At 43.5% G+C, this 27830-nt stretch overlaps 2 long non-coding RNA genes across 2 annotated transcripts in view; both read right to left on the bottom strand.

The window, feature by feature from the left end:
• Positions 1 to 5924, bottom strand: part of LOC142818861 (uncharacterized) — a 125262-nt gene extending 119338 nt beyond the window's left edge. The window contains exons 1-2 of the long non-coding RNA XR_012896558.1: positions 5515 to 5924; positions 1493 to 1574 (exon numbers count right to left, since the gene is read on the bottom strand). This is a non-coding gene — a long non-coding RNA (uncharacterized LOC142818861). The remainder of the gene's footprint in view (positions 1 to 1492; positions 1575 to 5514) is intronic.
• A 9276-nt stretch (positions 5925 to 15200) lies between these two features.
• The window catches only part of LOC112546562 (uncharacterized), a 38652-nt gene continuing 26022 nt past the window's right edge, over positions 15201 to 27830 (bottom strand). Inside the window, exons 3-5 of the long non-coding RNA XR_012896557.1 lie at positions 23114 to 23234; positions 22863 to 23012; positions 15201 to 18163 (exon numbers count right to left, since the gene is read on the bottom strand). This is a non-coding gene — a long non-coding RNA (uncharacterized LOC112546562). The remainder of the gene's footprint in view (positions 18164 to 22862; positions 23013 to 23113; positions 23235 to 27830) is intronic.

A 27830-nucleotide genomic window follows, 5' to 3' on the forward strand; every position in this document is an offset into this window, starting at 1 on the left:
ATGATGAAGCTATGGGCGCAGTAAAAACAAAACCACTGCACCAAAGTTGTTTCCCTCTTCACAGGCCTTTAACTTCAATGAGGTTTCATTTTTTCCAAAAGGATATTAGAACTTTTGGAAAAATGCTTTGGAGTTACATAGACCTTAATTTAGCAGACTCTCAGGCAAGCCCCCATCCTCTGGGGGGACTGTTTTATCCGCTGTAAGACCTATGGCTGCAAGCTTGTGCTGGGGTCCATTTTGGGCCAAGCTCAGGATAAGGGGAGTAAAAAAAAGGGGCTTAGAACCACCTTTGATTCATTGTCAGGAGCAAGAGCTTCCTTTCAGCACTGGCCTACGTTTTCTCTGTAAAGTACGTGTCAAATTTTCTCACAAAGTCTGAACACCGCAGGGTTGCAGTCACAGGCTGCTAAAAGATTCCACTAACACCGACAACCCCTGTAATTCAGCATCTGGTGAACACAAGAGCAGCACCAGGCTGAAAATGTTTCAAGTTGAACTTCCAGCAGAGCCAGGGTGAAGATGGGGAGGAGTCAAGGGAGAACTTGAATAATGTTAATCAGTACAGCTCAACAGCTGCACTAGCCGCCCAGGCAGCTTCAGATGATTAATGCCACTTTATAAGGCTGGTTTATTTTTGCTGATTACATCCTATAAAATGCATAGAGTGGAGGGGCACTCTGATTGGCCAATTGCAGAGGGGCACTCTGATTGGCCAATAAAGTCCTGTGTAGAAGGGCCCAATCTTGCTCCCACTGAAATCAATGACAAAACTCTCATTGTCTTCAGCAGAGGTACATTTATGAGGCCCCAAGTATTGGTGATCACATGGTTTGGAATGCAGCCATAATGCCTCCCTTACAATCATATGATTTGGAGAACACCCACAGGCAGATAATATACATTGTGGGAGAGAGCCAAGTCCTGCTCTGCCAATGAAGATACAGCACAATTCTCCCAGTTACGGCCTGGTGTTAACCTTAACATCAAATGGTTTTGTCACAAACAATAATTTATTCATAACTGCTAACTTAATCCTGAATAGCTGGCAAAAGGAACGTAAAGGCTTGCAGTGCAATCCTGTCTCATTGGGCGAGCCAGCTTTCGGAATGAGAGGCGGAAAGCACTCTTGAACGTCCAGGGTTTCCTTTCACTAAAATGACATCACAATATGAATTTGTGTTTCTGCGTATCTGTTCCCTCAGCGATTGCTCAGATCTTCCTGGCTAGAACAGTTCCACATACATTGAAAATAGCAATCTACTCAGGCCTTAGAGCTATCGATTTATCCGCATCATCTCCATGTCATGCTATTGAATGCCCACAGAAATCTTCCCCAATATATCTATCCTCCCCGCTACGTCTATCGGTCCTCTAGCTTCAGTGTCAGCTCAGCTATTGATCTGAAAAAAGAGCTGGTCTTCCAGTCTACTGCCTCTCTCTCTCCTCACTTCATGTTATAGATGTGTTCTTAATTGTCCCTGGAACTTACGTCATCATGCAGGAGATCCCTCCCAAATAGTATTCCTCTTCATAGCCCAGACACAGCTAAAAAAATCTAAAGAGTGGAGAGTCTGAAAAGAAAATAGAAAGTAAAGGGATTCGTTTTCCTCGTGGAACTAGTATTATTGTTTATTCAGACTAGGACTTTTCAAAGGCACCTAAGAGAGTTAGGCACTCATTTGCCATTGAAAATCAGTGAGAACTAAGCATTGCTCTTAGATCCCCTCTTTGAAAACCTCTCCATTATACAGTAAGGTTGCTTCTATCCCTTTATTAATATGTGGTGATACAGGGCACCTTGGTCAGAAATGTTTCCTCTTTGACAATATTTATTTTCCTCCTCTAACCATTTTTAACTACACCAGTTAATAAGCCCTTAAAACTCAGTTCTGTCATAACAATGCCTAGAGAAAAATATTCTCATGGCTAGACAAATAGTGAACTGTAGTTAGCAGCCACTGGTTAGCTGTACGCACAATTGATAGCCTGTCTGTCATAAACATCCTATGATTGTGTCCTTGCTTTCATTCCACACTTGGGCTATGTCTAGACTGCAAGCCTCTTTCGAAAGAGGCTCTTTCGAAAGATACTTTCGAAAGAGCCTCTTTCGAAAGAGAGCGTCTAGACTGCACGCGGAACTTTCGAAAGAGCAAGCCGCTTTTTCGAAAGAAAGCACCTAGTGAGTCTGGATGCTCTCTTTCGAAGAAGCCCTATTTACATTCAAGAACGCCTTCTTTCGAAAGAAGCACTTTCGAAAGAAGGCGTTCTTCCTCGTGAAATGAGGTTTACCGCCATCGAAAGAAAAGCCGCGTTCTTTCGATTTAATTTCGAAAGAACGCGGCTGCAGTCTAGACGCAGGTGAAGTTTTTTCGGAAAAAGGCTACTTTTCCCAAAAAAAACCCTGAGTCTGGACATAGCCTTGAAGTGAAAACTTGTTTCACCAACCTGTTCTGTCTTATTTTAGATGTTAAGCTCATGTAAAGCATGTATGTGGGACACCAGACTGGTCAAGGCCATGAAGTACTAATGCAATATAAATAATAAAAACTATTAAGCATAACGATCCCTAAACACAGGATGGAGTGATAAGTCATTTAACCTAGGATGCATACAGCCCATCTAATGCCATGTACATCACTTTGGCAGGAAAAAGCTCTTTCTTCTAGCTCAGCACATTAGGCCACATTTTTTGAAAGAAAATCAGAAAGGTTTTCTGGGATTTGGGGCAAAAGCAGAAGGAAGGTAGTATGCAAGCTTGAAAAATGTTGTGAAAATATGTTTTTAAAAAGCACTGTCCTTTGCTTGCTTCTTTTTTCTTCAGTGAAGTCAATGGTGTGTGGAAACTGACACACAGCAGCACAGTGCATTGATCCTAGCAAAGATATATGTGTCTCACTTATTGGTCATCTTTCAGATATTGCTCTGTGCTGATAATGGGGAAATGACCGATGGAACCAACAGACAAGCAAATAGGCTGAAACACTCTTTCTAATATCCATTTTTTGTTTGTAATCCTGTTCTGCTTTGGTTATAAAAAGCACAATTTATGAAGTTATTGGATTTTCCCTGATCGGGCAGTTTAGAGACATTTACAGTTTGAAAATCTGTGGGCCAAATGTTTGATGATGGATTTTGCCTACGCATGCACCATATGAAGTCAGATTTAACCTCCTAGAACCCCTCCATTTTTGCATGCAAACTGATAACTTTGCATGCAGACAGGTACTTAGGTAATTACCTGAACAATCTGCACAATGAACCATTTTGCTAGCACAAACACACATTTCTGCTGGTGCCAGGGGCATGCAAGAATTTTACTTGCACAACTGTTGTGCTCACTTCTACAAAAGCTTAGTTATGCCCCACACTACTCGTAGGTGGGATAAGAAAAAAATTGTAAAACAGTTGGAGCTCAAGATAAGCCCTGTTAATAAAGATAAACAATGTGATTTAATTATGGTACTAACCTTATTAATATGCGCAAAAACTATCAATATTTGGTTTTAAACCCAGTTGGGAACATTTTGTGTTCAGTGCTTTTTGCTGCTGAAATGCAAAGGATCCTGCAATTTATTGTTAAATGTGCTACAGTATTAAGCCTACTTGATACTGAGAGATTTACTAGCAAAAATTGGCTAGGAGTGTATTTTTATTTTATTGATGTGGTGATTCATACAGGTACTGTTCTTCCTCTTTTCATACAGAAACAGCCATACCACTGTAAATCACCTCTGTACAGATTCTGCATCCACACTAAGGGGTTGTACTTCTTTAATTTTAGCCATATAATGAAAGGAGTTCAGCTTTCTAATATAGACAATATTAGAGTTGGTTTGGAGACTAAACAAGAAAAAAAAATTGTCTCCTGATTTCAGATCTATATTTTTATTTCAGGCATTAACTATTTGTTATTTATTATTTATTATTATATTTGTATTATTATCAAAAGCAAAGGAAATTTGGAAACCCCTGTTAGAAGAGGAAGAAGTGATGGTAGCCACTTTCAGATCTCGTAGTTTACAATGCTCCCCTGGGATGAGGGAGGTCTGGGTTCCAATTCTGACTGAATCAGAGAAGAGATCTGAAAACATGGGTCTCCCACACCGTGGAAGAGTGCCCTAACTGCAGGACTATAGCGTATTCTGGGAATGAGCTTCAATCCATACTACAAAGTAGCCCCAGTAAGGACTTGAAGCTACATTGCCCACATACTGTGCCAGTACTGTAACTATAGGGCATTCGGGTATCACTCCCACTATTGGAAGCACATGGCTTCCAAGTCTCCCGGAGAATCTAGCCTGAACATTTTTTTGGCCAAAACTAGTTGGCAAATTGGAGTTGAGTTCATGCTTTTTTTTTTTTTTTTTTTTTTTTTTTTTTTTTTAAACTTAAGCTACACTTTTCATTGAGTGAACTATTTCATATAGTTCTAGGCAAGACCCTAGGTTCTGGTTATGTCATGAGCTGGATCCTTATGTAAACCTCCACTAACTTCACTGGGGCTCTGCATGGAGTTCGTTGCAAGATGGAAGTTTTAGAAATGGCTACTTCTCTATTCACAGGGAAAGATATTTGCACTGGATTTTGCACTCAGCATCTTTATGCAAAAGGAAGCCACAGAGGTTTCACTGACCCTAAATCATTTCTTAGCTCTGTTTTTCTTCAAACAAGCAAAAAAAGAGGAAGGTGTAGGATGTGGTTGAACGGAGACGGGATTAAAACTATATCAGCAAAAATGAGCCATCATAAAAATAATGACAAAAATGCAGTTGTACTTCAGACTAAAAGTAAAATGCTGCAATATTTTTATGTCCCCGTCTCAAGATACTATGGGAAAATAACAGTACGTTATTTAGATATGCAGACTGTTAGATTTATTCTGTATGCTTTCCTAGTGAACAAGTGTAGTCAGGCCAGGAAAACACAGGGAAGTGTAGTGATAATCGAATCTTGTCTCTCCTCTACCATGATGGACATTGCATTGACGAGGGGTCAGATTCAGTCTTGGTCTAAGCAACCATGAAAGTAACTTATAATTTCTTACAGGTGCTGTCTTATTGCAACCTGAGTCCCTGCTAGCTTCCTACTAGTTTTTGCTGCAGTTCAGTCATCTCTTGCAGGAGCTCCGCATCAGTATGCACCTGCTTACTTTCACCTCTAGGTCTAAGAGAGTGCAACTCCAAAGGAGCCTCTTCTGAGCCAGCCTACAGGTATGCAAACAGCCAGTCTGTGGCCACGACTTCACCAGCAGGAGTGTGTGTTATCCTCTCCCCTCCACCTGCCTATCAGTATTCCCTGTAAGCTGAGTGCTTGGGCAGCCACCCAGGAGAAATTCAAATGCTGTCCTGCTGATTAGCAGAATGGCTCCAGCTGGCAGCATGTGTTTGTAATGGTGGTGCACACCTACACATCTTGGTGCATATAACAAACTTTATTCTGCACATGGATGGACAATATTAAACGGAACATTGCTGTTTATCCCCATGTCTGTCTCACGGAGCAAGTACTCACCCCCAAGCTGCCTCCTGCTGGTTGCTTTGGGAATTAGCTCTTCAGCCCTGGAAGTCCCTCCTTCCAGCTGGCATCACAGCTGCTGATACCATTGTAGGTCAGTGCCCCTGCACTCCAAGGTCCTCCTATCCCAGGCACCCCAATTCCCATATACCCACCATGCCTCAGTGACCTACTGCCAGTTAACATCTAGCCCCTCACCTCAGGTGCACACTGCACTCTGAAATGGCCACTCATTATAGGCAAGGGGGTGTGGACCTGCTGTTTTCCCTATCCTGGGTGTTTTTCTGTAGCCAAAATACACTCAGGCCTTACCTCAGGCTCTGCAGCCTGGGAGTGAGGTCAGGCTAGAGCACCCCTGCTCTGCCTGCCTTTCCCCAGCCCTGCCCTGTCTCAGGAAGCCTCCAACGTCCCTGGCAGCCAAGTCTTTGCTGCTCCCCAGCTAAAGCAAGAGTGTGACTGTGTTGTCCTTCCCTCCAGGAGCCCTTATTTATGCAGCCCCCAGCTGGGCCCTAATTGGCTGTATCTGCCTCAGCTCTGGGCTCTGCTCTCTCAGCTCTCTCCCACGGCTGGGTTTTAACCCTTAAAGGGCTAGAGCAGGGCAGATGCCCCATCATATATGGGTTTTGTGCCAGTGAAGCCACACAGTTCGGCATGATTTTGCGGAAATACTTTTAACGGAAACGCTTTTCTGTTAAAAGTATTTCCACAACAGCGTGTCTAGATTGGCACGGATGCTTTTGCGCAAAAGCATCCATGGCCAGTCTCGATGTAATTTTGTGCAAGAAAGCCTGATTGCCATTTTAGCCATTGGGGCTTTTTTGCGCAAAATAGTTCTTCCCTGTCTACACTGGCCCTCTTGCACAAGTATTCTTGCACAAGAGGGCTTTTTCCTGAGCAGGAACATGAAAGTATTTGTGCAAGAAGCACTGATTTTGTACATTATAAAGTCAGTGCTCTCGCACAAATTCAAGCGGCCAGTGTAAACAGCTGGCAAGTTTTTTTTGCGCAAAATCTTGCCAGTCTAGACACACCCTTCATAATTTGCCTAGCTATCCACTGTACCTACTCAATGGTTTTTATTGAGTTCAGCTTTGCCATGCGGATTTCCCTGTGTATGATCTTTGTGGCTTCTCTACTCCCAGTTTCCCCTTACACTCTGGGGAGAACACGTGTGTGGGGGAGATCACAGATTTCTCCCTAAATAGAGGAAACATTGCATGACAAAACCAGAAAGGACTTAGGACTCTTTTACAGGACAGGGCAAACAAGGGGTTAATATCAAAGTTTCTGCACCTTCCATGATCACAAAAGTCTGTACAAAGCAGAGAAGGAATTGCAAAAAACGAAGGCTGCAAGGTGTCAGCAAAAAAAACAAGCAATGTGATCAAAGATTCCAAGTCTACAGCCCAGGAGAGGCTCTGGAGCACAAGGATGTGCTGTGCTAAGCTTGGCAGAATCACTGCTGCAAAGGTTCGCTTTGATGGTTTCTGTAGAAACCAGAATTAGAGTCACAGACGTTCTGCCCTCACAAAACCACTTCCTTAGGAGAAGGACATATACCAGGAGCCTGGAGACTGCTCCTTTTAGGCGACACAAAGAATGCTCAGCATTGATTTTTTTCCAAGCTTCCTGCTGCTGCAGCAGTTTTGCTCTCAACTGCTAATGTGTGGTGTGTGGCAAACCTGGCTTTATTTTTTGAAGGGGAGGTGGAGGTAGGACCCATAGCCTGGTTCTCCAGGGAGTCGAGTGTTTCACTCTATGTTGGGTGCATCCAGCTCCTTACAAGCTCAGGCCTGGGCCCCTAGTTTGTAAACCTTGTTCTGAAATGATATATTTGTAAAACTTAGCCCTTCGGTTGCTGTGACATTCTGCTAGACACCGGAAAGTAACATTCTAACCCTGCTTTTTAAAATAGAGGCAGTGTGGCCCAGGGGATAAATCACTGGGCTGGAACTCAGGATACCTAGGCTGCATCTAGACTGGCATGATTTTGTGCAAAAGCGGCCACCTGTCTACACTGGCTGTGAGTATTTGCGCAAGAACACTGACTTTGTAATGTACAAAATCAGTGGTTCTTGCACAAATACTCTGATGCTCCCGCTCAGGGATAAGCCCTCTTGTGCAAGTATTCATGCGCAAGAGGGCCAGTGTAGACAGCAACGTTAATTTCTTGCACAAGAAAGCCCGATGGCTAAAATGGCCATCGGAGCTTTCTTGCGCAAGACAGCGTCTACACTGGCACGGATGCTTTTGCGCAAAAGCAAATCTTTTGTGCAAAGGCACATGCCAGTGTAGACACTCTCTTGAGCAAATACTTTTAATGGAAAAACTTTTCCGTTAAAAGTATTTGCGCAAAATCATGCCAATCTAGACGCAGCCCTACTGTCTGTTACAGGTAACTGGCCTCTATCACTGTGATATCTAAGAGCCTCATACCCTTCAGCTATGTATCCTCACAGCACCATGTGAGTTGAGAAATACTATTATCCCCATTTTACAGATCAGGGACTGAGGTGGAGAGACTAGGTGACTTGCTGAAGGCCACACAGCTCATCTGTGGCAGAGCAGGGGACTGAATCTGGGTTCCCAAATTGCTGGCTAGTGCTCTAACTTTCCCTAGCAGCCTGCAGATTAACCCTGGTCAAATCACTTCACCTGCCTATGCCCCCACCATCTGTAAAATAGGATTATTGTTACTTACCTTCTACTTGAGATCTGTAAAGGAAAAGAGCTATTGAAAAGCTAGCTACTCAGGCAATGAAGACACCACTACACTTGCTGCATTTTGCTTACTTCTCTGTGAGCCACTAACATCAGCGCTACAAATCAGTTATACAGTGATCACATGTGAGGGTTGATCTCCACCAACCCTCTTAGAAACAAGAGCAATGGATGGAGTTGAGCAGAAAAAGTTAGAACTGTCGAATAAACAAATTCTCACAAATTACTTGCTCAGCTGCTCCATCAAGGATAAAACTGCTGACTAATTCAAAGGGGGGCAGGACTGAGCTCTGATTCTGACACCATCAAATAATGTAGCAAGTGCAGAATGGCAGTGATGTGCCAGCAGTCTTGCTAAGATCTCACTGCCCCCATTAATAAAATTTAATAGCGGCATCAGGCTGTCTCAGAACCATACTAGGTTATAGATTTGGGCTTTCATTCGGGTGAAATTTTATGTTCTTGCTTCACATGAGACTAATATATTTATTCCAGGATCATTTTAAACAAAAGTCAGTTGTCCTCTTTTGGAGATATCCCTGAAACTCATGAATTTAAGGCTGCCGGAGTTTGTCATTTCAAAGAAAAAGTAAAGCAGGGGGTAACCCATCTGCACTGAGTGAAGATGAACAAGCTTGCCCCACAGGTTAACCATCCTGTGGGCATGTCTACACTGCAATCAGAAGTGTGACTGCAGCAAGAGTAGGCCCATGCTGACTCTTATCTAGCTAGGATGGCTAAAAATTGCAATGAAGATGTGGTGGGAAAGGCTTGGACATGGGCTCTACAGGTCTGCCCCAGATCTTAAGGTATGTTAGTCCATGGTGAGTCCAGGCCACCACATCTTCACAGTTAACTGAACCCAAGATAGCTCAGTTCAAGCTTGGGGAACAATAGCAGGTTTAAAACAAACAAAAGGGAGTTTTTATTCTCTCAGTGCACAGTCAACTTGTGGAACTCCTTGCCAGGGGATGCGGTGAAGGCTAGAACTGTAACAGGGTTAAAAAAAGAGCTAGATAGAGATTCATGGAGGTTAAGTCCATCAATGGCAATTAGCGAGGATAGGTTGGAATGGTGTCCCGAGCCTCTGTTTCTCTGGAAGTGGGCGACAGGGGAGGGATCACCTGAGGGATCATGAGGGTCCCTCCCTGTGGGGTATCTGATATTGGCCAGTGTTGGCAGACAGGATACTGGGCTAGATGGACATTTGGTCTGACCCAGTGTGGCCGTTCTTATGTTCTTATCACTGGTGTAGCACATTTAAGATCAGATCTAGAACCCACCTGCCAGCACTGGGCTGAGGTACATGGGAGACAGAGAATTCAGAAGGGAGGAATCCATCTCCCCAGGATTGCAGAGTGGCCTCCATAAATACACAGCCCCTCAACCTGGGGAAGGATGCAGCCACATTGCCACACAGAGCTGAACTCTGCACCACACTGTCGATGGGCTCCCCCTGCTTCCCCCTTTCCTCGTCATCTAGCTCCCACCCCCCTGAGAGCTGGGAACTGAACTGGTCTCATGGCCAGGAGCCCTTTGGAGCTCTGGGGAAGGGGGCTAGATGAGTGATGGGCAGCCACAAATAGCGAGTGGGCTGCATGAGTAGGCCTCCTTCACCTCAGTGGGCTGCAGCAGCCCCATGGCCCACTGGGCTTCCACCTGTGGCCCTGTAGCCCCCTGTCTGCCCCATTCCCCCACGCCTCTTGCACACTGGGTCACTGGAGACTCGCATTTCCTATGCCTCCCCCTCCCTCACAGCACTTTCGGAGTGCGCAAATCACCTGACTCATGCTACGTCCCAGCTCCTCCCTCTCTCTCCCAGAGCGGGAACAGCCACAGACAGCGAATTCATGTCTTCCCAGTGGTCCAGTGCAAGGGAGGTGCAATGGGGAGGAGGATAGACAGGGGGTCTGTGGGCTGCAGGTGGAGTCCCTATGGGACTCATGCAGTCCGTGGGCCACAGGTTAAACCTTTAGGCTGTGTCTACACTGGCATGAACTTCCGGAAATGCTTAAAACAGAATAGTTTTCATTATAAGTATTTCTGGAAAAAGAGCATGTACACTGGCAGGCTGCTTTTCCGGAAAAGCCCTTTTTCCGGAAAAGCGTCTGTGGCCAATGTAGACGCGCTTTTCCGGAAAAAAGCCCCGATCATCATTTCTGCGATCGGGGCTTTTTTCCGGAAAAGACTACTGGGCTATCTACACTGGCCCTTTTCCGGAACAGCGTTCCAGAATAAGGACTTATGCCTGAGCGGGAGCAGAATAGTTTTTCCGGAATAGCGGCTGATTTTGTACAGTTCAACGTCGTTGCTTTTCCGGGAATTCAAGGGCCAGTGTAGACAGCTTATTCCGGAAAAGCGGCTGATTTTCCAGAATAAGTGGCCCAGTGTAGACACAGCCTTAGTGCTTTAAGACCTTGTGTAGTGGATGCCCAGCATTTTCTTAACTCTTCTCCCATTGGAAGCCAAGGTAGAATGCCTACTGACTTCTGTGGAAGGAGATTTAGGGCAACACAGGGCCCTTTGAAAAACCCCATGTTTAAACTGCTACTCGGTCTTGTCGATGTTGAAATCTGACAATTTCCCTTTCTCCTTTACTGCTTTCTAGGTTTCCCAAACACATTACTGAAAAGAAACATCCCAGGAGGGAAAAAGGTGAAATAAACATGGTACAAAAAGAAAAGGCCAATAAAAACATTTGCCAATCTTCCCTGGGGCACGAGGAGATACGTCTTCCAGTGTTTGGAGTAAAACTAACATTTTAAAGCAATGAGAATAATAGAAACCAGTCAAAGGTTGCTAGTCTGATTCACAGCTTTAATATATTTGTTTATGTCAGTTATGCTACCATGGTGTGAGTTTGTTAACTAGTTAATCAGTTGGATTAGATTGTGTTTGTGCAGCAGTGAAAAGCACAGAAAGTGTTAGTGTTAGGTGCATAGGTATGTAAAATCTACTTGTGACAAAAGTGGTGTTGTTTTCATCCTGATCGAGTCCAGTATTGTCTGATGCACAGTATATGCATTTCTACTACTATGACCAGTTTCTGGCTCCCTTATTCTTGTTGAGTAGCAAGGACGTCATTTCAGAAAACTTCTAGGGCAGAGGGTGGGCAAAATTGTGTTGGCAACCCTCTTTTGCCTTCCCAGCTGCTGCCGAGGCTGACTGCTCACGGGGCACAGACAGGCAAGTCCTTTCTCCAAGGGAGGTGGCATGTCTCACCGATAATCAGCACAGGGCAGGGATTGGGTCCTGGCTCAGCTGCAGCCCAGGATGTCACTGCGCCTTGCTGTCGGGCCACCAGAAGAGAGTGTTGATGCTTACAATGCAGTGATTAGGAGCCCAGGAGAGCAGGAGATCCTGCAAGCCTGTGCAAGACAGCTCCTTGCCTGTTGGCGCTATGCTATGAAAAGTCTGGGAGTGGAGAGGGAGGGGAGCAAAGCAAGGCCTTAGGGAAACTCCCTCTGCCTCACTGCAAATGACACACCTGCTAGACTAGCATATATCTAATTCCATGAGTGATACCACTGACTTCAGATTACTTGCAAAATAATGAGCAATGTCCCCTTAAGATTAAGCATGATCATTAAGATTCTAAAACAGGATGTTCCTTGCTCACAAAAGATCAAATTGTGCTTGATCACAGTTGGGGTGCGTTTTCACCAACCTGGACAAATCTTTTGCTGCTTTGAGGACCACCAGGTAAGAGATAGTTGCAACAACCTTGATCTCTATAGGGACCCCATCCCATCTGAGAAACGATTCCCATTCTTCTGCTTTGTGATCCTTCTTTCACACTCTACCACTTGAGAAAACTCCTATGAAATCAGAAAGATCCTCAAGAGCTCTGGGCCTTTGAATATTAAGCCATTGACTTTGAGGGTATGTCTAGACTACATGGCTCCGTCGACGGAGCCATGTAAAATACTTTACTCAGCATAGTCAATGAAGCAGGGATTTAAACAAGGGAAGCCTTTCTCAACTGCTTCGGTAGGCCTTGTGAAACGAGGTTTATCGGAGCGGTCAACAAAGGCTTCCCTTGTCGACTACGCCGCATCTAGACTGCCACACTGTGCCGGATCAGCTGATTGGCGGCACAGCATGGCAGCCATTTTTATTTTAATGAAGTGGGGATTATTTAAATCCCCGCTTCATTGACTTTTCCAAGTAAACTATTTTACATGGCTCCTTCGACGGAGCCATGTAGTCTAGACGTACCCTAAATGTGGCTTTAGGGTATGCCTAGGCTGCCATCAGAGGGTGTGATGGCAGTTCGAGTAAACAACCTAGGGCAGTTTTACTCTAGCTAGCTCAATCCTGGAGTAGAGGAGCTATTGCAGAGCATGCTGAAACATGCACTAACCCCAAGAGTTGGGTTCCAGGTAGGCTTGCACAGTGCATGCTAATGAGGCTTCACTGCTCTGGGACCTGAGCTAATAAGATTAAAGATAATTCAGGTATGTCTACTCAAGTTGCAATCACACCACATGACTGCCATAGAGTCATACCCATAGCTGCCTGATTTTGGGCACAGACACATGATATGTTTTGCTTTTTTTTGTTTGGTAACTGAATACTCAGTAGTTCTAGATAACATACATACACCATGTGCCTCTAGTTTCTTTACACAAGGGAGATCCATTCAGAGAAATGCCTGAGAGGGACAGACTGGACTGGAGGCAGGATAGGTTGATGATATCAGTCTATTTGCAATAGAACTGTTTATCTCTTTCCCACTTTTCACTTCCTTGTCCTTTGTTAATGTCACTGAAATCCTTCTGGCTGGACTGCTCACAGCTGAAGTTCTCACTGTCCACTTGCATGCTGTTTTTGGCCGCTTAAGCGGCATTGCTTCCACTAGTGTAACCCCCCTGTGGGGATGAAAGCTCATGTTCTGGGTCTGAAGACTCCTTTGCCTAGAAAAAAAATCATATTCTTTATTTCATATTGGATTTATCTGTCTGGACAGCCAGGGCTGGCCCACAATATTTCGGCACCTGAGGTGGGGAGCTCAAATGACGCACCCATACCTTCTTTTCTCCTGCCTGCCTGTTATGTCTCTTGTGCCCTCCTTCCTCCAGCACAGCACTCCCCCATCTCTGTGCATCTAGAGCAGAGAGAATACACATGCACCAGCAACAGACACAATTCTCTACACTCTGAGTCTTAGTGGCGCCCCCTCACAGGCTGGCACCTGAGGCAGCCGCCTCAGTTTACCTCTTGGTAAGGCCAGCCCTGTGGAGAGCCCCTTGTAGCAGACCAATTTCTCCTCCTGAGAATTTGAGTGTTTTCCAGAAGGCACCTTGCTCAGAAGCAAGTGAGTGAAGTTCCTGTGAAGGAGACATTTTGCATGATCAGTACCATGGAAAAGGACAGGCACGTAGACTTTGTGCCTGGGCTGGTAAATTTTGACAACCTTTGCAAAGGTAAGTACATTTGATGACCTATACGTATTTCTGTAGACACCACTTAAAAGACTGTTTTAATTGCCATGTAACAAAGACTTATGGTTCATCTGCATTTACCTTTCCCCTGGGTAAGCGAATGTCCCACACACAGACCCAAAATAGACACTGAGTGCTTTTGGTGAAAGTGACTTTTTAGGTTGGTTGGTTGTTTTTCCCTTGGTGATCCTCCTGTTTTATCATGTGTGGAGACAGTCAGGTGAGGGGCTATGCTATTATATATCACAAGCTTCTCCACCACCCAAGGCTGAGACAAGCAGAAAACTGGACAATAAAGAGACTTCAAAACATTCTGTCATTGTGAAGGATTCTCCATCCCCCCCTTTCAAACATACATGTTGTGACTTTAATTTTTTCAATCTTGTGCTACAACTCACGGCATCTCCTCACCCCCGCTTCCTTCTCCTGCACCATCCCACCCACACACACTCACTTTGCCCTCTGAACTGAAGCAATGATCCGTTCCCTGTGATTAAATTAGCGTAAGTAATAAGATATCATAGAACTGATTGATTTCCCCAGCAATGGTTATTAACCAGCTCAATTCAGAGGCAAGCAGGGCCATTATTCTAAACATCGATTCCTGAACAGGTCTGCAGGAAAGGAGAGCTCTCAGATATTGTGATAAGTATAACTTGAATGCAAACATAGCCAAAAAAAAAAAAGGTATTGGGTCCCTGTTCCCTACAGGATGTCTATCCTCTTAAAAAAGAAATGGCAAAGGCTCTTTTTATCAACTACCTTGTCATAACATAGACTTTTTCTATATCATCCTCCCATACACATTTTCTTGACAAGACCACAGCATCTTTGTGTATGACTGAAAATTGTTACCATGCATCTGATGACATACGTGGAACAAGTCTGGGGGTCTTGGTTTAGCTTCTAGCGTCCAAGTGCTCACATTGCAGATTGCATGGTCACAACAAGCACCCATGGGCCTTTTTCTTGCTTCTCAGCACAACAGACAAAAAGTGAGAAATCAGAGTCTTTCACTTCTACACAGGCCTCTCCTGGGTCTGGGATTTGGTGCACCAATGGGGTAGGGTGGGCAGAGACAACCTTTGAGATCTGCAAAGTGGATTTAAGGTATTCGGGGACTTAGAATTCACTGACGGCCCTCAGCAGTGGTAGGGCTGCCATTATCTTCTGCCCACCAGCCTGCTGCTGAACCAACTTTTCCTGTAATCCGGTGAGCTCTCACCCCCACACAGGAAGTTAGGTGGATGATTACGAGGAGTAAACAGTTAATCTGGAGTTAGGAAGAATAACAGTTAATCCGAACTAAGGGCTTAGTTTGGATTAACTTTAAACTGCCGCGTGTAGCCGTGGGCAGTTTGTTCGAACTAAGGGGGATTTAAAAATGACAGCGGGATGAGAACATGCAAATAAAGCCTGGGATATTTAAATCCCAGGATTCATTGCAACTCCAGTTGCCTGATTTGCCTACCTAGCTCGAATTAACGAGCTACTGTAGACATACCCTTAGGTATCAGTAAAGAGGGAGACCTGCTCTCATTCAGCTAGAGGAGCAGCAGCACCCTACTCCTGGATTGTGGGGGAGAAACTCAACCTTCTCATGTCCTCAAAAGCAACAGAAGAAGCAATTTCGTTTGGAGTGGGGAAGGAGGTTCTTCAAGAGGGACACAAGAGGCACTATAGAGGGGAGATAGGTACAGACTTTAAGGAAAAGGGGGCTGGAAAAGAGGGGAGGTCCCTGGGGCAATAGGTCAAGTACAGTCATATATTCAAATGGTTAGAAACAACAAAGAGCAACAAATAGCCTCACAATAGTGGAATTGTAGCTCCATCCGTTTTAGTTCTGGTCCAAACTGCCCTCCCCCTCTGCTGGAATTCTAAATGAGATGTATTACATTTTAAAGAATCTCTGTAGTGGTTGTGTACCTATGGGACTGTTTCAAGTCACTTATTTGTCTGAATGCCATTGATTTTTCTCCTAATTGTTATTCACTATGCTAATTTCCCTCACAAATCTCATATGCTATTGATCAAAAAGTAATAAACTCTCCAGCAAACAAAACAAGCATTATTGCAATGTTGGGAAAACATCATTTAATATCAATACCATATTTACAATTATCTTTAACCCAAATTTCACCTGTGATGCAATGTATAATCAAAATCAGAGAGCTACAGGCAAAAGGGTGATATTAAAGAATTCCCACTAGACTATTTCCTAGTAGATTAGGAGAAGAAAGGCTGAACTAGGATAAACCTGAACACTTTAAGATATACAATTGATGCTGAACAAATGCCACTGAAGAATAGGGTTTTTTTTCTTGTTTTCTTTTTGGAAACAGCCACTGAAAAGGTAAAGCACAGGTATAGCAAGAGCAGTATGAGCATCAGTGTACCAAATTCCCTCCCCTTACTTAGGTAGATCTGCTTCTAATTATCATACCCAATTAAGGCCTTGGCTGCTGCTTTTTTGCAATGGGCACACACCTGGATCCTGTCCAGAGTCTAGCCTACATCAGCCATTTCACACATTGGCTACCAGATGGTGGTAGTGCAGACCTGAATCTCATTCCAAAAAGGCATAACAAGTGGGGTTCCACTGGGATCAGTTCTGGGTCCAGTTCTGTTGAATACCTTAATCAATGATTTAAATAATGGCATAGAGAGTATACCTATAAAGTTTGCAGATAATACACAGCTGGGAGGTATTGCAAGTGCTTTGGAGGATAGAATGAAAATTCAAAATAATCTGGACAAACCAGAGAAATGGTAGGAGTTAAATAGGATGAAATTCAATAAGGACAAATGCCAAGTACATTTAGTAGGATACAATCAGTTACACACACACTAAAATGGGAAATGACTGCATAGGAAGGAGTATTGCAGAAAGGGATCTAGGGGTCAAAGTGGATCACAAGCTAAATATGAGTCAATTGTATAACGCTGTTGGGGGTTACAATGCAAACATCGTTCTTGGATGTATTAACAGGAATATTATATGCAAGACATGAGAAGTCATTCTTCCTCTCTACTGCACACTGGGATACTGTGTTCAGTGTTGGGCACCACATTTCAGGAAAGATATGGACAAACTGGAGAAGGTCCAAAGAAGAGCAACAAAAATGATCAAAGGTCTAATAAACATGAGCTACAAGGACAGATTGAAACAACTGGGCTTGTTTAGTCTGAAAAAAGGGACACAACAGTTTTCAAGTACGTAAAAGATTGTTAAACAGGGGAGGGAGAAAAAATATTCTTCTTAAATGTTTATGGTAGGACAAGAAGCAAAAGGGTTAAATTGCAGCAATTTAGGTTAGACATTAGGAAAAACTTCCTAGCTGTCAGGGTGGTTAAGCACTGGAATACATTGCCCAGGGAGGTTGTGGGATCTCCATCACTGGAAATTTTTAAGAGCAGGCTAGACATACACCTGTTGGGTATGCTGTAGATAGGGTTTGGTCCTACCATGAGTGCAGGAGACTGGATTTGAATACCTCTAGATGTCCCTTCTTGATCTATGATTCTATTACCAGTCTTCAAAACTATCCATTCCCTTCAAAGCAGCAGTGATTTTCTGTTTTCATTTTCTCTGTATTTTATGTTTGAAATGTTCATTTCATTTACTTCCTGTTCAGTTCTCATACATTTCCTTTTCATTAGTACATTCATCCAAATAACATCTCTTAAAGCATGACAAGTAAACAAAACCTCTCTTGTTTTAACACACGATGGACCTTACTCATTTTTCATTTAACACCACCATAAGTCAAGGGTAAGCTTGAAGACAATGGAGTTATATTGGTGTGCAATTGGTGGAAGTTAGAAAAGAATCAGGTCCAGAGGGATTTTGAAGATTGTATCTGATTTTTATTAATCCAAAAAGAACAATTTGATGTACCATTTCATTTTCCCATCACAAATATTTCTTGTTGGGAGACTAAACCATATTTTTCTATTGTCTACGTACATCTCATTTTCACTTTAGCTCATAACCTACATTTTAGAAGGGCCTAGCTGGGAATTTGATCACATAGTTTTGATTGCAGAATACAGACAGTAAAATATTTTTGGAGGTGGACATATGATAAGTCTTATTAGTTGTGGACAGATTGTATATAAGGCCATGCTATGGAGTTTGTATCTGAATCTGATGTCCCCAAAGTCCAGCAGTGCTTGGATTAGGGGTCATTTAATTTTAAGTATATGCAAGAATGACAAAATTTGAATTTGGACTTAGTGTTAAGATTCAGTTTTATGTTTAATTTAAAAGGTTTCCTAGTAATTATTCTCACATGGCTTTGTAGTCTGTTACTTTCTAGACAATTTCAAACATATCTACCACATGTGCAAACAGAGTGGAATTCAAAGACATTATTTTCAAGAGCTGCATGTCACAGATCACACTGAACACAGAAATCTATAATGTGAATGGATATGTGAAAGAAGAACCTTTGAGTGTGGCCTGCCAGTCAACTCTGCACCTGCAAAGAGTGAAAACAATGCTAGTGAGCCAAGTAATGTTAAAAAAAGCAGCAATATCAAGGCAACTCTTGCTCACACCTTCCTAAAGTTTCATGAATCCCATGATTTCTCCGGCTGGAAGCGCAGCTAGGTTTCTGACTCCAACCAAAGTACTCAGCATCAGTGTGACTAGTCTTAGCCTGAATAAGAGAAAGCTAGATTATGAGCCAGCTGGTGTAAACTGAGATCACTCCAATGATAATTTACACTAGCTAAGGAGCCAGTCTTTGAGTATTGTCAGTTAATTTGTGGGGGAAGAATTCTTCTGCCTCCATCATATCTCTGTCTAAATTCCACCATGATGTTCCATTGCATGATTTTAGCCCAAGGTTCCAAATCAGAGAAGCTCCAAATGGAAACTTGAAAAATATTTGTAATTGAATTCACATTATTCAATTCACATTTTTATATAGCTTTCACTATATAATTTTTTGCAGAGTAGCACTAGATACAGTGTGGGTACTCTCTCATTTGGAACAATCCTAGTAATTCCATCTCAAAAACAGTTATAGCAAAAATAGAAAAGGACTACAGGCTTGTAAGGAAAGTGTTTAGTGGCATAGCATGCTTCCATATGAAGGGAGAGGAAAGATATGAAGTACTTAGTTTAAAGATGAGGCCAGTAAGACTTTTAGTGATAAGGAATGAAGAGTGGATGTTCCTTTTAGAGTTATAACACTAAACAAAGAAATATCTCCTAAAACTGAAAGGGAAACAAGTGTAATACCAATAAAAGCACATTTTGATTTTTACTCAATGTATAATTACACTGTGGAAGTCATTGCCTTGTATATCATATTATTGAGGCCAAAAGCTCATAGGAATTGAAAAAATGATCAGTCATTTATATTGATAATTAGAACTTTAAGGGCGCATGTCTACACGGCAGTATTATTTTGGAATAACTGACCGTTATTCCAAAATAACATAGTCTGCATCTACACTGCAAGCAGTTATTTCAACATAATGTCAAAATAATGTCGAGTTGGAGGACTTCTTACTCTGACTCCGGTAACCCTCATTGTACGAGGAGTAAAGGAAGTCAGAGGAAGAGTCCTCTTTCTTGGACTTCCTGCTGTGTAGAAAGCGCCAAAAGCCGAAATAGGCTATTTTGACTTAAGCTATGCAATTGACATAGCTCAAGTTGCATCACTTATTTTAGCTTTAGCCCTGCAGAGATGCCAACTGAATCAGTATTCAACCTTCTTCCATTGACATGGTAAAGGCGCTCTGATGAAGCAAGTGAGGAAAGCTTGCACCACTGCTGCTCCAGCTGTGTCCCTTCTGTAGATAAATAAACTATTTCTATCTCCAGGGCTGTCAATCTGGCACCCTTCGCGTGCACTAAAACAAATAATTATAGCATTAGTGATAGAGGAGTGAAACCTTTTCCCCACCCAAAGCAAATAAATAAATAAATAAATAAATAAAACAAAAAACCATATTTTTGACCATTGATTTCAATTCCAGGAATAGTTTGTGAAGTTGCCAAGAGGAATGGCCTAAATAGACAGTGTGCTAAAAACTACCCAAAAGCAGTCAAAGATGCCTGCAATTATTTGGTTTCTCCCTCCCTCCACACCCCTCCGATCATCCTATTTCAATGGGACAATTGTTTGTTTAGCTTTACCGCTTTGCTGGAGTTCCTTCCTGGTTTCTGAAGGTGGTAATCTTGATGATAATTGGAGGAAAATACTATCAGTACTATCAGGTCTCCTATACAATCGATAGGTCTGAATTCTCAGTTATATTAAGAAACCTCTTTGGTAGTTAGGTTCTCTTTTCTGAGCAGTGTAAAAGGACCCTAGTGTATATAGGAATAAGGCCCCCTGAGAGGACTATGCCAAGCTCCTGTGACATTTCTAAATTATCTGTGAGCAATTTCATTTTATGTCTGTTTATTATTTTAAATTATTCAGTGAATGGATTATACTATTCTGTCTATGGACTGACTAGAAACTATTGGCTACAACTCTTTCTTTAACTATTTCTCATTTGGAATTTGCTATATATGATGTGTGGTCAGTCATGGACAATTATTCTTACAGTAGAAATACTAGCATTCTTTTCTCGGCAATGTTGCGGTGGCACCACTGTTAATAGCAAAGTATTACTGTAGAAAGGACTGAGGTGTTTTAACCATTGCTTTAAACCACATCTGCATGTAAAGCAGCAGGTACTGTAACTAGAAAACTGGCAATAACAAGTCCAGCTAGTAGGCAAGTAATAAGTAAAAAATATTTAGAGCAACTTTCAGCTAAGAGAGGGTTACACTGAGCCCTGTCTACACTAGTGGAAGCATCAATGCTGGAAAACAGGTGTAATAATTCAGGACAGTGATACAGTAAATTCAGGATTCACTGGTGTGGGGTACTAATAAGTCTTCTGCTCCCTCAGTGATGATAAACATTCATCTGTGTGTGTTTTCATATGCTCGCTCAGTATATCATTCCAGCTCTGTGTAGGTAGCTAGTATAATATACTTCAGGAGAGCCCCCAAAGACCATTGACTCAGATAAGATATGAAGGCACCCAAGCCAGGTTTATTGTCAAACAAAGAACATTAATAGTGGCCAGTAGCCAGATGGCCTCCGAGCACTATGTATTTGTACCTAGACTATGGCCTCGGCTCAGTCGATAATATGGATTTCACTATCACCCCTAGGCCGGCCAAAGAATTAAATCAAGATTCCCCAATATTTATAGACAGAAATGAACAATCTATGATACACACTGAACGTACCATCTTACACATTAATGACATGTTTGCTACCTCCCCTTGTACTTTCCTCCCAAGCATTCACTGCCCAGTGTTATACTTTCATTCTTGTTGTTTATCATGTGCTCTGCTGGGTGTCCTTGTACTGTCCTGATGGAATGTGTTCACATATTTCATGTGTTCCATCCATGCTAGCAGTTCTAGTGCTGAGACACACTGACTTGCAGGCACACATTTGCTTTTGACATGGCGGCTGTGTCTACACTGGGCCACTTATTCCGGAAAATCAGCCGCTTTTCCGGAATAAGCTGCGAGCTGTCCACACTGGCCCTTGAATTTCCGGAAAAGCAACAACGCTCTACTGTACAAAATCAGCCGCTATTCCGGAAAAACTATTCTGCTCCCACTCGGGCATAAGTCCTTATTCCGGAACACTGTTCCGGAAAAGGGCCAGTGTAGACAGCCCAGTAGTCTTTTCCGGAAAAAAGCCCCGATCGCGAAAATGGCGATCGGGGCTCTTTTCCGGAAAAGCGCGTCTACATTGGCCACAGACGCTTTTCTGGAAAAAGGGCTTTTCCGGAAAAGCAGCCTGCCAGTGTAGACGTGCTTTTTCCGGAAATACTTATAACGGAAAACTGTTCCATTTTAAGCATTTCCGGAAAAGGGTGCCAGTGTAGACGTAGCCGGCCTGTCTGTTACTCATAGTGTAACTCTTGATTACTTTGGCTAGAGGACCAGGCCCATGCTTTGGGCTCTTTCTTTCTCCTACAACAGGTACCAGTTTTCTTAGTGTAGATGCACTCTACAGCATATGGCCTTTCTGCTCTCTGATTGGAGGATTTCTCTGAGGGTTGATTTTCAGTCCCAAAATGAGCTTTCAAGATGGCTGCATGAACATTTCCAGCATGAATAGAGACAAATTCATAAGAGTACTCAGGACACTTCTTTTTCCATGTCCTTGCAAACAAAAAGATGCTTATATGAATTTCGATAGAAGGTGTGTCCTCTTGATTAGAAATGGATGAAAACACAAAACAGGTCTGGACCATGTAGGTATCAATGCTATGCAGTTTGTGGACTTCATATCACATTCCCTGATCTTCTCCATTTCTATGACCTGGAATTGACTTGTAACCTGTATCCACAAAAACTGTATTACATTTCTCTGTCTGAAAGTTGCTCTAAAATACCAGATAGTTTGTTTCTTAGTCACTTAGCAGCTGGAATACAGTTGTCATTGGTTTCCAGATCCAGTACATCCAGGCTTGGTTAAAAGTTAACTTCAACACAGTTTAATAGCTAAAAATGTTCTGTAATCTCAGGCCTGTGTTACAGAGGCTACATGACATTATTTTGTTCTTAGCATACTAGGAAATAAAGTGTGTGGGTTTGGATCTAGGATCAAGACCATCTGCTAAACCTATCAGAGGTTTTTTGAATTCTAATTTACTGTCGATTTAAAAATAGTCCCAGCATTACCCTGTCATTTTCTGTAAATTATATATGATTTAGTTTGCCATTTTTAAATATTATAGCATCCTCGTCTCTTCTCTCTTGTGCTTTAATTTAGATTCCTTATCAACTACATCAATACATCTCTCCCATCAGAGTAGTCAATACTCTTCTCTCTAGCCCAGCATGAGCAATTTCAGTACAGCACCTAGCAGGCTGATCACAAACCTGAGAACTGGTTCAGAAACTGAAACTGTTCTTTTAGGACTCAGCCTGAGTTGTGCAAAAATGTCCCGAACTCAGTCACTAGGGCAATGTGTCATCTTTACACCACGGGGTGACTGAACGTAATTATGCTCGGTTATCCCAAAACATACTTGAAGCTGGCACAGTGCTTCTGATGTTTAACAAGAGGTTTTATTATTTTATGGTGGCAATGATGTCATTATTAACTCACCATCACTGCAGGCATAAAATGTAAATCCTACCTTAACCGTGATTTCTTTTTTGTTTAGACAGCTTTGATCTCTGCTTCTCAGATTAAAAGTGGACCTTCACAATCTGTATATCGTTCTTCTGTACCAAGTGCTGTACATGGTGTCTTTGGACTCCTCTATCCTTCTGCACTCTCAGTCCAGCTAAACAAATGTAACATGGGATCAGAGTTTCTTCTAATTTTTTTCCATCCAGCTGTGGAATAAATTTTGTTATGTGCACCAAAGCATTCGTAAATATGCACCTCCAGTAGAAACACGCTGCTGGCTGTGGGGGCTCTTCTAATCTGTTGCGTGGAATGTGGATCTCTCCTGGTGGCTGCCCAAGTGCTTCACTTACAGGGAACACGGCATGGGACCTATTTCCTGGAACATCAAAGCAGAACCAAGATTTCATGCTTCTGTGGCTACATATATAAGAGCATAAGAATGGCCATACTGCGTCAGACCAAAGGTCCATCTAACCCACTATCCTGTCTGCCAACAGTGGCCAATACCAGATGGGAGGGATCACAACAGGTAATCCTCACGTGATTCCTCCCCTGACACCCACCTCCAAACAAACAGAAGCTAGGGACACCATTCCTACCCATCCTGGCTAATAGCCATTGATGGACCGAACCTCCATGAATCTATCTAGTTCTTTTTTGAACCCTGTTAAAGTTCTAGCCTTCACTGCATCCTCTGGCAAGGAGTTCCACAGGTTGACTGTGCACTCAGTGAAGAAAAACTTCCTTTTGTTTGTTTTAAACCTGATGCCTATTAATTTCATTTGGTGACCCCTAGTTCTTATATTGTGGGAATAAGTAATAACTTTTCCTTATTCACCTTTTACCAGTCATGATTTTATAGACCTCTATCATATCCCCGCTTAGTCTCCTCTTTTAAATCTTTTGAATCTCTCTTCATATGGGACCTGTTCCAAACCCCGTAATCATTTTTGTTGCCCTTTTCTGAACCTTTTCCAATGCCAGTAAAACCTTTTTGAGATGAGGATATCTCAAGATATCAAGATACCAATTCATCTTCAAAGTATGGCCATTGGTGGCCACTGTGCCTTCAAGTCAACGTTGGAGAGACCAAGCCCCTTTCTCATCTGCACCTTAGTTAGCATTATACATACAATAATGCTGATCAACTAAAAGTAGTGTCATTCATCATTTTCATATGTATTTTGTTACAAAGAGTGAGGGGCACTGGCAAGAGGGCTGAGCAAAAAAGATAGAGATAAAAGGCATGAGGAGGAGAAAACTGGAGAAGAAAAGAGAGAAATGAGATAAAGGCTGAGCCCCATGAAGGGCAACGTGAGTGAGGTTTAGGATGACCATATTTCCCTGTGCTGCATAGGGTGGGGCCTGGCAGTGCTCAGGACTTTAGCCCAAAGGGACGGGGCTGCTGGTATTCATGACCTCAGCTCTCCAGGCTGCGGGGGAAGCCATCCGCACTCAGGGCTTCAGTCCTGTAAAGGGAGGGGGAAGCCACCAGTGCTGGGGGCTCCAGCAGCTGAAGCTCCAAGTGCCATCAGCTCCCCGCCTGCTGCTGGGTGGAGAAGGGAGGTGAGCCGCTGGTGTTAGGGGCTTTAGCCCTGAGAGCTAGTGGCTCCTCGCCCCCCACCTCACCATGGGGGAAACACGGGATAATGTGCCCATTTTTTAAAAGAAGTCATGACTCTGGGAAAAGGTCTTAAATAAGGGATTGTCCTGGTAAAAACGGGATGGCAGGAGTGTGTGGCAGAGGGATTCTGCAGGGTGGAAAGGTGGTTGGGGAAAAGAGCCAATCAGCAGACAGAAGTGAGTTTGAGTGGAAAGAAGTTCTAAGATCTGCAGGTATTCAGGGTCGGTGACCATCAGGGACAGAGAGATGGGACCCCAGCTGGGCCTTTTGCTGCTGCTTCTCCCAGCTATTGCTGAGGATCTCTCTGCTAATTCCAGGGCTGCCTCTGTGCCAGGCAGACCTTGTTCTTCTTTCCCTAATTCATGCAGTGATCTTGTTTGATCCCAGACTATAAAGTATGTGGGAGAGTTCATAGAATCATAGAACCATAGAGCTGGAAGAGACCTCAGAAGGTCATCAAGTCCAGCCCCCTGCTCTAGGCAGGACCAATCCCAACTAAATCAACCTGGCCAGGGCTTTGTCAAGCCGAGACTTAAACACCTCTACGGATGGAGACTCCACTACTTCCTTAGGTAACCCATTCCAGTGCTTCACCACCCTCCTAGTGAAATAGTTTTTCCTAATATTCAACCTGGACCTCTCCCACCACAACTTGAGACCATTGCTCCTTGTTCTACCATCTGTCACTACTGAGAACAGCCTCTCTCCATCCTCTTTGGAATCTCCCTTCAGGAAGTTGAAGGCTGCTATCAAATCCCCCCTCACTCTTCGCTTCTGCAGACTAAACAGACCCAACTCCCTCAGCCTCTCCTCATGAGTCATATGTTCCAGCCTCCTAATCATTTTGGTTGCCCTCCGCTGGGTTGTTTTGGGTTTTTTAGGAGTTTTTTTATACACAGCCCCTGACAACCAAGTTCTTGCTAGAACTGTCAAGAAAGCAGAGGCAAAGAATCCCAAAAAGCAGGAAAGCAGCTGGAAAACCAATCATTTCCTCTATTTACGTTTCACTGTGCAGTGTAACCTATTTTACAAACAAGGCATGATTGGCTAAAGTTTTACAGATGGCTCCTAAATTTGCAAGGATAAATTTGTGCACACAATCCTTAACAAACAAAAACATGCCAAGAGGGTGAGCAAATTAGGCAGGTAGATTTCATGCTATGTGATTTCACACACAAATCCTATTTAGAGACTAGATGGAGACTCCTTTGAAATTGTATCCCTATGCAAAAAAATAACAGTTTATATTCTTTAAATACCTTCCAACAGATGATCTCAAAACATTTCACAAACATGAAGGAATGAAGACTCCCAGTACACTGTGGTTGTGTCTAGACTACAGGGTTTTGTCGACAAAAGTGGACTTTTGTTGACAAAACTATACCTGCCTCTACACTGCTGCTGAGTGCTGTCGACATAACTTTGACAGAACTCAGCAGTTTTGTCAACAGCTGTAAACCTCATTCTGTGAGGAATAACGCCTTTTGTCAACAGAGTTCTGTCGACAGAAGGCGTTATTGCATCTACACTGTCCTTTGCGTCTACACTGTCATGTCAACAAAGTGGCTTGCTTTGTCGACAGAACTGGACGCTCTTTGTCGACAGAAGCTTTGTTGACAGTATCTGTCAACAAAACTTCTGTCGACAAAAGCCTGTAGTCTCAACGTACCCTAGGAAACAGCTCATATGAGTAATTGCATAGCTCCAGAAGGGAAGAGTGAGGTTCTAAGTGGTTAAGTGACTTGTGCAAGATTGTAGAGCAAATAAGTGTCAGGGTGAGTCACAAAATCCTACCACAACTGACCAAACCCACTTCTGTAAGGATGGGAATGGTCTTGATCTTGTCATTTAACTAGCAAAAGATACTGGCGCCAAGGAGACAGCTAGCAAGATGGACTGAATAAGGCTGCATACACAGTTACTAATTCCCTAGGTGAAGCCCGTTTGTTTTACATTTGAGTTGTGCATAGAATGTCTTTCCTGAACTTTTTTAAATTTGGTTTCATTCCAATTTGGGACTGTCTGGTCACACTGCAGGCTGCTCTATAGCCAAAGACCCTGATGGGCTGATGTGAGGCCAGTATCCTGGGAGCCTGGCTCTGTAGCAGCGCACAAGGCAAGGTGTGAAGGAGCCTGGGTCATGGGGCTTCCAAGATCTTGGCTTCCTGTCAGCCCACTAAGGGGCTGCCAAAAAGTCAGGAGCCTAGCAGCCGAAATTCCATAGTCTCCTCCCACATAGGAGGCCAAAAAAATGGGAGGAACCTAGGCAGATTCCTGACCGAACCCTACCTAGGTTCCATCACAAGTTTGACAAAATCAAGCAGTCCCTGAAAGATTGGTGTTTCAACAAATCCACACTCTCCAAGGTCCACTGGAGGATTTCCCACTAGCCAGGATGGTCAGGAAGGGTGTCCTGAGCCTCTATTAGTCAGAAGCTGGCAATGGGTGACAGGAGAGGGATCACCTGTTCTGTTCATTCTCTCTGAGGCACTTGGCATTGGCTACTGTCAGCAGACAGGATGCCAGGCTAGATAGACCTTTGGTTTGCCTGTTCATATGTTTTTACATTCCATTGGTCCTGCAGCCAAGAAATAGCAACTGGGGGGTCGGGGGGAGGGAAGAAACTTAGTTACAGTTTGCCTGGACAGGGCTGTCAAAGCAAAATCCATCACCTTTGTTTGTGTTTATACAAATTGTGCACTACAGAGCTGAAAATATAATAAAAGGAAAGGGTCAGTGCTTAATTTCTGCCAGGACTCAGTCCTGACGCCTCTAGGCTTGGCCGTTCATAGTCTCAGTACCTTGGGGCTTGCCACATTAATTACAAAATTTTAAAAAAATTGCTTGAGCCCGAGTATGATTTTCATTACAAACTTAGCATTGGCTAGGTTGTTGCTTGGGAGGAGCTCAGCAGCGGGCAGAGGGTGGCTGAAAGGGGGTGGGAGGCAGACTGACATTCCTCAGCATGGAGACCTACTTGTGGTGTTGCTCCTGGCAGCTGGGAAGGCTGTGGGAGAACTCAGGGGGAATCCTAAGATGTGCCGTGATCAGCTCCGCCATCCCACAACACTTCATTGTGGGAAACACGTCCACCATCAGTGGCGACTGGTGACAGGCGAAAGGGGGAGCACTGGCTATGTGCCCCCCCAACCTGGGGAAGGTCTAGGACAATCCCCGTCCACCTCAGTCCTCACCTCTCCCAGCCCCCTTGCTCCAGCCCTGCCGTGCTCTTGCTCCCCCCCAAAGGACGAACAGGGTCACAGAGTTGGCACTGGCCATGGGGGTCCATGCCATGCCTCTCTGCACTCACCAGCAGCAGCAGAGAGGGCCTGCGGTGGGTGACTTCGA

This window comes from Pelodiscus sinensis, chromosome 18 (genome assembly GCF_049634645.1).
Source record: "Pelodiscus sinensis isolate JC-2024 chromosome 18, ASM4963464v1, whole genome shotgun sequence".
Classification (NCBI taxonomy): Eukaryota; Metazoa; Chordata; order Testudines; family Trionychidae; genus Pelodiscus; species Pelodiscus sinensis.